A 13411-nucleotide genomic window follows, 5' to 3' on the forward strand; every position below is an offset into this window, starting at 1 on the left:
TTTGCTGCCATTACTCTAGCGTGTCTTTGTTGTTAAGCAGTGCGCTGTAGACAGCACGTCTAGGATTTAATGGCGACGGGTAATTAAGTAAAGTGAGACAGGAGAGAGGGAAGGAGAAGAAGAGAGATTATTGTAGGGAGAGAGAGAGATGAAGGAACGCGTAGATCGTTGTTGGAGAGAGATAGAGAGAGAAAGGAAGAATATGGTGCGGAGGGGAGGGAGGAGATGCAGATAGGCAGACTCGGGCGCAAAGCGAAGTCAGGAGCCGAGAGAGTGAGAGGGAGAGCGGGCGAATGCAAGTTTGCGTTCCGGGCGCGTGGGTGCGCGAATTTGAAAGGGGCAGTGGTGAGGAGGCAGAGGGACGGCGGGAGGAGGAGGAAGTGAGTCCCTTTCGGGAGAAACGGGACGTGAGAAATTGGCGAGGGGTAGAGGGCGAAAGCGGAAAAAGGAGGAGAGCGAGAATGTTAAAATTGGGGGATTTTCCGGAGAAAGTGGATCTGGAGAGGGTGGGGCGAGGAGGGGAGAGGTAGGGGGGAAGGGGGAGGGAGAGAGAGGGGGAATTGAGAAAGGAGCGAGATGGCGGATAGGGCTGAAGTGGGAGAGCAATGATGCGGAACGAAGAGGCAAATGGGGGAGTGAGAGGAGGGGATGGGATGTGGCGCCTTGGCCGGGTATGGGGGGATAGGGGGGGTTGGAGGGGGCGTGTGAAAGGATAGCGGGAGGGGTGAGAAGGAGGCAGCCCCTGTGGGACGCCCGAATTTGAGGAGGAGAGGGCCCGAGGGAGGAATGCAAGTAGCTTGCCCGAAGCAAACCCTGGACCAGCCATAATAAGCAATTCAAAATGCGCATCTCGTGAGGAAATTAGATTGCCTCTTATTTTTACGAAAATACCTAATATTACTATCGCCAAGGAAATGACTGCATACCAGACATAATTTCCAAGGTCAGACTAATCAAAAATGTGCGAAATATACTCTGAAGGAATGAAATCTTTTTTGCACCCTGCGCGTCTTTCTCGGAATTTTTGTAATGTATTCAGAGTTATATTTGAATAATGGTTATTGTGAAGGTAATTTCATTTAGATTGGATGCCTATTATTTTTAGACACAGTATATGCATATGCTTGAAGGCACTGCCATTCTCTAAGTAATCCTGTATTTTGAACTACCCAAGCAGCTATATTTTATGATATCAGTTGATTCTTTATAGTGCTTGGCAGTCAATGATTGTATCTCGGTACAAACACATTTACTGTCTCTCACACGCACACACATAAATATATTTCCACTCTTCACCATCGGGGCTCAATCCAGATCACAGGTAACTGCACCAACTCGACCGACGATGAAAAGTATATTCTGCAAGCACTTGAAATTTCCCTTATCTTTTATCCCTTAACAATTATATATGTATATATATACATATAATTGTTATATATATATATGTATATATATACATATAATTGTTATATATATGTATATATATACATATAATTGTTATATATATATATTTATATATATGTATATATTTATATATATGTATATATGTATATATATATATATAATATACACCTATGGGTCGCGGTAGTCCAGTGGGTAGAGCGTTGGACTACTGACCGGAGGGTCCCGGGTTCGATTCCCGGGCAAGGCACTCTGGGCACCTGCAGCTCCACCCAAGCTAAGTGAGTTTTCGGGTGCCAGGTCTTCCTGGGGAACAATAACCGGCACAGGGAAAGGAACTGGCCCCCTACCCTGATGTGTGAATTTCACACATCAGGGTAGGGGGCCAGTGAATTTCACACATCAGGGTAGGGGGCCCAGTGATGTGTGAATGTCACACGCCGTCGGGCTTAGTACTGGGTGGACTCTGCCATCACCTACCAAACCGACCTTCGGGTTGATTACTGTGTTTATGGTTTATATATATATATATAAACCATATAGTATATAGTAGCTAGTATATATATATATATACTAGCTACTATATATATACTCAGCTAGTATATATATATATATATATATATATATATATATATATATATATATATATAAATATATATATATATATATACTAGCTGACCCGGCGAACTTCGTACCGCCTAACAATCAATGAACAGTTTAGTTACACCATTTATATATAAAGAACGGTTCCACCGATTTTAATCATACTTGGCTTGTTATAATAGTAGAAGAAAAAAAATTCAATAAAACTATAAAAATAAGTATTGCAATGGCTGGTCAGAGAGGAATTTTCTTTATTCAATCTACAGTTATGTATCAAAAACAATTGGCGAATCGAGCGGATTGTACATTCGGGCTTATTCTCTTGATTCAAGCACATTCTGATTTACAACATTTTTTGTTTTGTTATCAGGTGCAAGAACAAATGAAGCCGATGGTTTACCAACACGTGAGCATGCACATATAAATAACCATGAGAAAAACATGGGTTTTCTAAATTTTGGCCACAAGCACTCAAGTATTGGCCTTGTGATTAGTTAATAGCGATCACGCATGCAAAACGAATTGAAAATTGAATTCGTTTTAACTCAAAGGGAATATCATGGGAATCCTCCGAATAAGAACTTCCTCATCTTTGAATTTTCCTTTGAGTATAGTCGCGTGAATCACATTGACCATTAGTTTTGTATCACCAAACGCGTTCCATTCCATTATTTTGGTTGGCTTAGGTTTCGAAGCACCATGGTCATCGAGTCAACCTTCAGCTGTTAACTGTGCCGTGGTAAGCCAGGCACATCCAAGGAGCTAATAAATTCAGATGGATGCTTGGTGGCTTCGTCTTCGTTCACAGTCAATAGATTTTAATGGATGCTACCAACGATTTGATTCTGAATCAGGAAGTTTAAGTCATCTACATCTTTGTTCTTAGCCGCCAAAATTGCATTTGTGATTTTTGTCGTGTTCCTGCCGACAAATCGAGCGGATTGATTTCATTTCCTCATAATTTTTGCAATTTCGTTTTATCAAAAGATGAGCTCATCAACAAAGTGTTCCCGAACATCATTGATATCAATGACCCTCGTCGAAGCCTCTTGAACGGCCTGTATCGAGTCAAAACCTCGTCCCTTGAGCTGTCTTTCTATCAGGGATAAGAAAAAGAAGTCTGGTGGCGCCAGATCAGGAGAATAGGGCAGTTGCGGCATCATGGCAACGCGGTAGAGTGCCAGGAGCTGTCTGATGACGAGCTCGCCATGGCACGGCGCGTTGTCATGATGTAGCACCCATATCTTGCGCATGGCCAAATCCAGTGAAATAATGCGTTGGACGTTGGAAGACAGACCCAACTGGTCTGCAATTTCTTCACTGGTTAAGCGTCCGTCTGTGTTCAGCAGTGTCCTCACTCTGTCTACATGCGTGTCGGTTCTTGCCGTCGGTCGGCTTCAACGAGCTCCCTACCCTCTTTAAACAACTTGTGCCGCTCAAATACTGTGGAACGGCTTGAGGCAGTGTCCCCATAAGCCTGCTTGATCATATCGAGGGTCTCAGTTACCGTCTTTCCGAGTTTCCCACAAAACTTCACGGAATAACGTTGCTCTAAATTCAGATTCATTTTGTTTTTCAACGCGGACAAAAAACTTGCTTCACTAAAAACGGTGTCCTCACTCAAAGAAAGCTCGCAGGCGACTGAGGTTGGTGTCGGTCTGTTGCTTATAGCCCCCTCCACCTTACCCTTCCAGGCAGACCCCCCTCCACCGCTCCGTTTGCACAAGAGAAAATCAGTCCTTACACTTTTGGGTGCGACCCTGTATATATAGATAATTGTTTAAAAGTTACTTGTAAATGCGATTAGCAATGACGGTACGTAAGATTCTACAAAGCGCAGTAGTTTAATTGTTCTAATAGTTGAGTCTAAAATGCCTCATGACCAGGATAAAAAAGTATAAAAACAATGATTTTTCTATCGAAGTCCTCTACTTTATACGGTACGCGAAGTTCTCGCTAAGATCATCTAAAAAAATTATGAGTATAATTGTTGCATGATAATAGCAAGAAAATTGATGGCATAACTTCACCGCATGGGTTCCGCCCCTTCATGATTTTTCTTCTTTTAAGTAGAGGAGTAATACAAATATTGCCTATGGCAAATAAAGGCTTGACTCACGAAGAAGGTACTTGAAGAATTTAAAATATTTGGGGTCCGCCATAATTTTGCCTCCATCATACAATTTGCACGGTTAATAACCCATGTTAGCTTAGGAAGTTAAATGAGATACGCCGAAGCCTGTATTCTAGCATAGGGTTCACTAGAGTACAAAATGTACGCAGGTGCTTAAAGTCATTTCCTTGAGGGAGCAAAAATCCTACGCTCTGACACAAACAAAGAGCCAATCCAAGTAAAATACGAAACGCCTCACTCATGACGGGGGCCACTGGCAAGAGAAATCAATCAGCTTTAATGGAAGAAATGTAAAGTCACAAATCATTCACGGGGCCCTGAAAACCGATTTCCTACTGCGTCCAAATGCCTCGGGAGAGGAAGCCGCGAAGACAGATGACTGGCACACGTCAGCAGATGGACCGAAATGCATATTAAAGCCAATTTCAACCGCCGAGGCCGCGTCATTTTTGGGAAAGGGAGGGGGGGGAGAGAGAATCCATCTCCCTCCGAGGCACGCCAGTATCTGTGGGGGGGGGGAGCCGAGCACGAGGCGGCCAAGGGGGAAGGAGAGAACCCCTGGAGATTTTTACGCTTAAAGTGGAATCTCCGGGGGCTTTGCCTGGAAAAGCGAAAATATTGCAAGGACCCGATATTCCGAGGCTTAAGGCGTTTTATGCCTCGTGCTAAGAAGAAAAGCGAGCACCCATTCCTACCCTAACGGAGAACCAATTTTGAGTACGAATCCCTGCTCTCTCGGGCAGAGACGAAGGGAAAGATAAAATAATCGACAAAAATATTGACATGAATTTAAAGCATGAAACCTATGTCGGAAACGCTCAGCTGAAGTATTAGCACCGGTCAAATCTCACGGAAGGGGTGAAATGTCTATTTCAATGGACAGAGAATAAAGCCTCTCCAGAAAAGGCAAAAATGTAACATTTGAAAGTGATAAAAAAATCAAAGTAACATGACTAAAGTGATAGTAAAATTCAGTGCAAAAGTGGAAAGAAAATTTAACTAAATCGAAAATTCTGTGTTTTTACGGAGATTTACGAACAAATAAGCAAATGTAATGTTGCATGACAATATTTTCGTACTAAAATCGGCTTTTAAGCAACCCCATAGAAATTCACGGCGCGACGTCAAATGAGGGCTTTACATCAATATATTTGTCCACTTGTCTTACCCTCTTGAACGATTGATAGCTGAGGTGAAATATTTGACCATTGCATGAATTTGTTTGAAAGATAAGTAACAGGCAGTCAAGGCAGATGAATGAACTTCCCACTCCCCGATTTATTTCCACAATGATTCGTCAGCGTAGTGAAACTAGTCGGCAATAGAAATTTATTCTTTGGAAACGCAAATTTGTGTGTGCCACTTCCCTTTCATTATATGGACGTTTATTTTGCCTCAAAATCGGAAATTTAACGGCATCATGGGTAACTGTAGTAATGCCATGATTAAATCTTTAGTGGATATACCGCTGATCTGGAGAAACACCTAAGATTATTTTCCGATAATCTCCAAGTTTATTAAAATAAATACAAAATTTTTGCAGAGCAGTTTCTAGTCGGAATATTTTTAATATGACATTGTATGAACAGTATTCCGATACTTCACCATACCGACCTTCTCTTAATTTTCTTTCAACCATGTCGCTATGATAATTTAAGGTTCACATCTCTCACTATTGCTCTACTTACCATATCGACCATGGCGATACGGTAAATAGCATGGGGATAGTGTGATGACTTTTATGCTAGCTTCCCACTCAGAGAAATAGGGATCGGATCCCGGCATCAGCAGAATTTTTCAGATGCATCCAATCCTTGCTTGTGTTGCCATGTAGACAGGTCTTGAGGTGGAGTTCGCCGTCCATCAAATCGGTCGGTCAATTGTGGACACTTGGCGTCTTTCGTTAAGAGTTTCGTTACTGCCGACGCTATGTTTCTCACCACTCTTCCATTAAATTGCTGTAACTAACAAATAACCCTCATTTCGTTATTGTCCGCAGCTCTCGGTCGCCTTCCCTGATAGCTACAAATAACTCAATACATGGGTATGTGGAGGGTCGATAATATTCGTCCTCTATGCAGTGAAAAGGTAGGTACCTGTAGTGTATGACCACACCGTCGGTACACGATGTTGTCGCTAGAACAGATATACCTCATAGCACCCCACACTTTTTTATCGCTACTACCGGATTCGACAGTTGTATGTCATAATTTTGATAAAGAAAGTCGGTAGAGCGGTAATTAAAAGCTATGGAAAATATTAATAAGTATTATATCTTTGAATCAATATATTATATAAGTATAAATATGCTCAAGTCCCGCTCAAGGAAACATTATTTCACTTGTGGTCTGCTCGATTTCGCCTTCCCCAATCCTCCTGTGTTCGTATTTTATACGAGTTCCTATCCCTTTTCCTTATATCTGTTTCCATGCGAATGAATATTTGTTCGCCACATCACGGGTTGTTCGTATTTGAATACATATATATATATATATATATATATATATATATATATATATATATATATATATATGTGTGTGTGTGTGTGTGGGTCGCGCTAGTCCAGGGGGTAGAACGTTGGACTGCTGACCGGAGGGTCCCGGGCTCGATTCCCAGGCAAGGCACTCTGTGTGTGTGTGTGTGTGTGTGTGTGTGTGTATATATATATATATATATATATATATATATATATATATACACACACACGTATAATGAAAAGGGATAGGAACATAAGAAGAATACAGGAATGGTGGGGAAGGTGTAATCGAGCAGATCAAAAGCGTAAAAAATGTCCATGACTGGGACTCGAATCATGCATCAGATGCTCTAGTCATTGAGCTATCGAGGAAAAGTAAATTACACTGAAATCTATTGTGGGGTTTATCCAACCACTTGCTCCGATTCTTTGGCCAGAAGATGGCGTTTGGGAGGGGAAATTGACGAGAGAACAAGAGGAAAGGATAGTAGGGAAATCAATCATGCAATGTCATAAAGGATAGGAACATAAAGGAGGGCGTTTGTATACTATATGTATCACACACTAATATATGACCCGACATTTCTTTTGCATCGATGCTGAGATAGAGTATTGAACAGCAATCCCTGCCTATGGAACTCTTAGAGACCTTAGAAGGCCACCCTGAAAACCCGCCTCCCCCGCGAAAACCCCTGCGCCCTCTGAGGCTCCTCATTCGGGCGTTCTCCGAAAGCGGGACTCGCCCGCTCGTCTCCCCGAAGCCTAGACTCACCCCCCAGCGCTTAGACCCGACCCCTCTCCAATCCGAAGGGCGAATCCTCCCCTCCTCAGCCCCGCCCGCCCTCACTCCCTCTGCGGGGCGCACGCGGGACAAGCACCATTTGGCCTCTCTGGAGTGCGGCGCTAAAGGGAGCAATCTCGGTGCCTTCCCGGACTAGTTAGCTTTGTGATAGCCAGCCAGAGCTTTCTGTTCGTACGAGACGAAGCAGAGATAGCGTAGAACAAGCAAGTGAACCTTGCGCTCAAGAGAAGCCAATTAAGATGCGATCCCTTTATCCCAACGGGTTGGACCAATGGTTTAACACTAATAATACTTAACAATAACGTGACTTAACACTAACCACGCATGAGCAATAAGAACACTACCTAGCCCCGCCAGATTTGATAGCAGCTGTTGGCAGCACTAGTATTGCCAGTCTTTCTAATAACTTGGAGGAAGCCACATGACTTCATTTGCACTCTCGTCCAAGTGTAATGTAGGAGGCTTCTGTTAGCTACCTAACTGTCCAATTTACTCTCCTCAGATGACGCCCAATCGCTCACATGTTACGCCTTCCAATTAATGCCTTATTCGAGGAAATGTTGGCTAAAAAACGTAGGAAACTCCAATCAAAATTCACGAAGAAGTCATTCCTCGCGATATTTCTGCAAAACGATAAAACTCTACAAACTTTGAGTGTGAACTCTTTTTTGAATTCGTATGGAAACGATCTTTGTTGAAATTGTTTATTGTTTGAACTATTGATCACAAAATGTTTTACAAAATTGTCGCCAAATTCATGTCATTTGTTTCTTTGTGTTTTAAATTTTTAAACATTTCCAAATCACGAACTTCTTAAATTCTCAGTGATTTTGATTATATTTTTTAATTTCAATTACAACTTCATTTGAGAATTACAAAAAACTCAATTGTCATAACGTAAATTTAAAATGAATGTGCCTACGGTTGTGAAGCAATGGAATTTGATTGCCATACTGCCAAATGATTGGCATGGCCTCGTAAGGCTCGCAAGTAGGAAAGGACAAAGAAATCAAATTATTTTACGATTTGGTTTATTGTCCAATTTTTGTGCTTTAATGGCATTCATCAATGGAAGTCATAATTAAATACTATTGTATCTGCAAATTAAAGTTCATTCAGTACTGTTCTTATGATGTAAAAGCATCCGGTTTAGGTGTGGACTGCAAGCTGTAAAGGTACTAAACCATCTTCCTGATGTTTTACCTCCAGTGGCTTTTCTGGTTCCCCAAACCCACTTTCCTCCTCCTCAACCTGCAAAGAGTTCAATCGAATAGATTCGCAAATGAACGCCATCTGCAAGTAGCTACAACTGGCACTCAACATTCATACTTCATGGAGACTGGAGCAGATTACATAAGTTACGTAATGTTTATGATAAAAATCTGATCCACTGGAGTGAATTTTTCAACAAATAAAATTAATTAGAATCCGTGAATTGCTCGTATAGGTAAGACTGAAATATTAAAGTCATTCTAAATTTAAACTTTTCGTTTTCATTTAAACATTTAAAAGTTATACATCATGCGGCGGTACAAGTACCAATGATGCCGCAAGTCGGTGAAACGCGTTGTACTTTCAAACCAAGTCTGTTGAAAATTAAAAACTCATTTAATATGGACATCAAACAATTCTACAAAGTGAAGTCTGAAAGTTTCAAGTGTATTTAAAAGTTAAACTTAAATTCAAACTTTCAATATATTTTTTGTTGTGTGATGCTTGATAATGCTACATTTAACATTATCGAGGGCTCAAAGCACAACTAAAACGTAAATGTCCCAGTACACGGAATTAAGCATCGAAAATAGTGGTTTAAATACAGAGACCTACACTCTGATCATGCCCAAGGAGCTCCTACCATCTAATTTAACGCAAATTCCAATAAAAGGCTGCGAAAACAAAACAGTCTACTTTTTCTAATTGCTCTCCTCTTACCGCAACATATGCTTGCGTCTATTCCTTTCCGCATGCTAGGGCATAAGTTTTCGTTGCGTTTATTTACTTATTACATATCTTAAACAAATGGTTCATTGCATTCAATAATGCCTCAAGCTATTCAGGATTATCTGCTATCGTTATGAGAGACGAAGTAATTATTGCAAAAGCGTCAAGCACTTGGGACTCTAAGAGTTAGGCCTTTACATCTAACAGAACAGAAACAATTTTAATTTTAACAGAAGAACTTCAAATTTAACAGAAATAACTACAATGAAAAACTGTCCGTTTCGTAAAGAAGCGTTACGAACAAAGAGAAATCGTCACATTATTACTGGATAATCTAAGTTGGAAGGCACAGAAAACACGAAGGTTACATTCACGGCTTTAACTACTGCGCAAGAACAAATATTTTAAGTTTAAACCTTTCGTGAATATTTCATTAAATGGGTAGGCAAGACCATATTTAGAAGTTAAAGGAAGAACTGCCGGACAGAGGGTTGTCTTTCTCATGTACAATTCGTGCCCGCGACAGTAAGAATGGCAACGCACGCAGTTTGAACTACTCTAAAATAAAACGATACCGTTTGGTAATAGTCGCCCGTTAATCTTTTGCCTGGGGTCCTTACGTCCCCCGCCACGCCCTATGGCGGTATTCAGGATAAGACGCAGACGTTAATTCCCTCTCAATTTAATTTACTTTTGAATGCAGTATAAGGAGTCACAAACCGATGAATCCCCGGGTATTTAATGAAAAACTATACATCTCTATGCATTATCACATTCCAGCTGTATACGCAGGGTGCGATTCACGGAGCATCGGCTGCCAAGTAGTATATAATCGCCCCTTTCCATTCAAGCACGCGACCACGGCTGGGAAAATGAATCATTCGGGGCGCTCCCCTTTCCCCACGAGAGCGGGAATGGGACCGTTAACGGCGGCTCTCGCATGCAGGCCCGTTCGTTGGGCCGGACTATGCACCGTGAGGGCGAGCAGCGCGGCATTTCTCAACCCGGAAAGGAGGGCGACGCCGGGGATGCACGCCGGAACCTCAGGGAAGGGGAGGGAGCGCAGGGCGGGCGGTTCACGCGTGTCTGGGGCCACCGGGTAGGGTGTGGGCGGACGGGGGGCGGGTGAGGAGCGAGACCCCGGAGAGGGGGGGAAGGCGCCGTGGGAATGTGGAAACGTGTCGATGACGGGCGTGCGCTGGGAGCAGGGCAGGGGGATTCCGGGTGCTGGGGGTGGGGGGGTGGTTAGGGGCGGAGGAGGGATTGTTTGGGGCGGATTGCCGGAGAGATTTGGGGGGAGCGTGTCTGCGGGGAGAGTGTAAACCAAGTGAGCGGAGAAAATGCGAGTGTTCGACGGAAAATAATTTTATGGCGCGACTGGAAAATTAAAAAAATTAAAAACAAACAGCTAGGAGATGTTTGTCCCGGGGCTTAAAACCCCTTTGTTTCCCTCGCATGGATTTAATAATGTGCACGTACTCGATAGAGTAAAATGCTTCATCGTATATACAATAAATATTTTAAATACTCACCCTGGCTACGACGATGAAAATAATTAGATCTCACTCAAATCTCCAATGTTTTTTATGATTATGAAAGGTGACCCACAGTTGTGCTCATTAGGTCTAGAGATTATTTAGGGATTTGTAGGGTTATTGATAACTGTAACTGGAATATCCACGCTAGGGTTTTGAGGCATAACTTTTTACGAGAAATATTTTCCGAATATACTCATCCATTTATAGAGGGTTAAAATCGTAAGCGACTGGAAGTAGTGTGCTCTGGAAAAATCAATGCATCATTAAATCATTGAAATATATGTGGAAGAACAAAGTATTTTCTTTTCCGATATGAATCGCTTCCACAAAATGACGCCTCAAACCATTCTATTCATTTACGTCACACAAACCAGGAGGATTTTCCGTGAAAGTGTGAAAGAACATTACGCCTGTTTCAAAAACAGAAATCCTTCTTCCCATTTTGCCCAGCACCTACTGGACAATAACCACACAAGTGATTTTGTTCCTGAAAGTTTTACACTTGGAGAAGAAAGGTTTAAGAGTAGAAGCCTTGGAATGTTTGGAAATTTCCAAGAATACTCATTATAAGGGTATATTGGTTAATGACCTGATGTATTCCTCCCGTTCCGCCCTCCTGGACCTCCCTCTTCCCCCCTGACGCCCTACCCAACCGCCCTCTCCCCCTCCCCCCCCCCCACACACACACCAGTTTTCCCTCTCTTTCCCCTCCTCCCACTTAAGCACTACCTCCCCACTCATCCTCTCCTCTCTCTATTATGTAAAGCTGTGTGTCCTCTGTACTTCACCTGATGATGACTTTATAAGTCGAAACCCAGGTCGTGCATGATAAAATATAGGTAAAACAACTAAGTATTTTCTTTTCCGATCTGGAAAAATCAATTTTCCACCTGGTACGTGAGTCGTTCAATAAGCCCTCAGGAAAAAAAGAAAAACATATTATTTCGAGTAGAGTTTTTTTTATTTTCAATATAATTTATTTTTAGCATGATATACAATTCCCAGTGTTTCTTCAGTTTTTTTAAGCAGTCAAAATGGGCGTCTGTTTTTTTGATAACCTTCTCCTCCGACGTGAATCGTTTTTCGACGAGCCATTTTTTCAAGTTTGGAAATGAAAAAGTCACTGGTAGCCAAATCTTGTGAATACGGTGGATTTTGTAAAACTCCGAACTTTAAATCCATAATTTTCGCCAACGAAACCGCGCAGGTACGCGCACCCGTACACTATCTTGTTGGAAGATAATTTTTTCCAACTGCCACAATAGTACAGTTTTTCTTGATTTCTTCGCTCAAATGGTTCTAACGACGCATAATACTAGCCATTTATCGTTTTCCTTTTTGCAAGTAATCTACTTATGACGATGATTCCAAAAAGCCCGTGGCCATCACCTTGCCGGTCAATTTCACTATCTTCGCCTTCTTCGGAACCGGATCGCCTTCAGAAACCCACTGTTTCGACTGTTTCTTTGTCTATTGATAGTAATAATGTATCCATGTTTTTTTCCATGTTTACTGATTGACGAGGGATTTACTTAATGTCAGGATTGCGACGGAGAAGCGCCTAACCACCCTCCGCATTTTCTCCCCGCAGATAGCAAACGCGGCGCCTATCATGCCGGGATTTTTTTCGCAGCCAATTTTACGTGCAAAATTGAAAACACTGTACCTCGCGATATGCCTGTGGCCACAACTACTCTGCGAGCGTTCATTCGTCGATCACCAAAAAGCATATTTTTCAGCCATTTCGAAGGAAATCACTTCCTCTGGACGCCGCGAACGAACTTCATCATTTGCGGATGTACGACCACGTTTATGAACTCATTTACCCAGTCGTCTACAGTCATAATCACAGGAGTAGATGTTCGATGAACTCTATTCAACTCGAATTTGATCTCTTTCGGTGTAAAAACTTTTAAAAAAAAGTGTTTAATTACCGCACGAAAATTATTTTTTTCATTTTTCTAAATAAACAAAATTTAATTGGTTCAAGCGACCATCAATATGAAACAACGAGATGAATATAGCTAAAACTTTAACAGCAGTCTAGTGAAAAATGAGGCTCACTAAAAGCGAACTTTTTCCGATTCTACGAGCTGCATTTTCTGGATTTTATTAGGATATCTTGAAGGAGCCACTTACTTTAAACATCATATTTCAATAATAGATTAAATAATTTATTTATACAAAATTTCTTTATTTTTTCTCTTTTTTAACTTATATGCTGTTCTTTCGTTACATGTTGAGGGGGGTAAGATTTTTTTACGGAAGTACGTTATTAAAACAGAATCAATTACATCACTTACTACAAGATGTAATGAATGGAGACAAAAAAAATTATATCAAAGAAAAGCATACGATGCAATTGAAAGCATCAGAGTTTAACTGCTAAATAGAACTAAACATGCATAGCGGCGTCGAGAGGGTGGTTTGATCGGCGGTGGTCAGGGAAGTTTTGGCTGGTTAGTACATTGTAGATTCAGTAGAGAGGCCAATTTGGAGATTGCTAATGCAAGGTG

Source organism: Hetaerina americana, unplaced genomic scaffold (genome assembly GCF_022747635.1).
Source record: "Hetaerina americana unplaced genomic scaffold, ioHetAmer1.1.p SCAF_5, whole genome shotgun sequence".
NCBI lineage: Eukaryota > Metazoa > Arthropoda > Insecta > Odonata > Calopterygidae > Hetaerina > Hetaerina americana.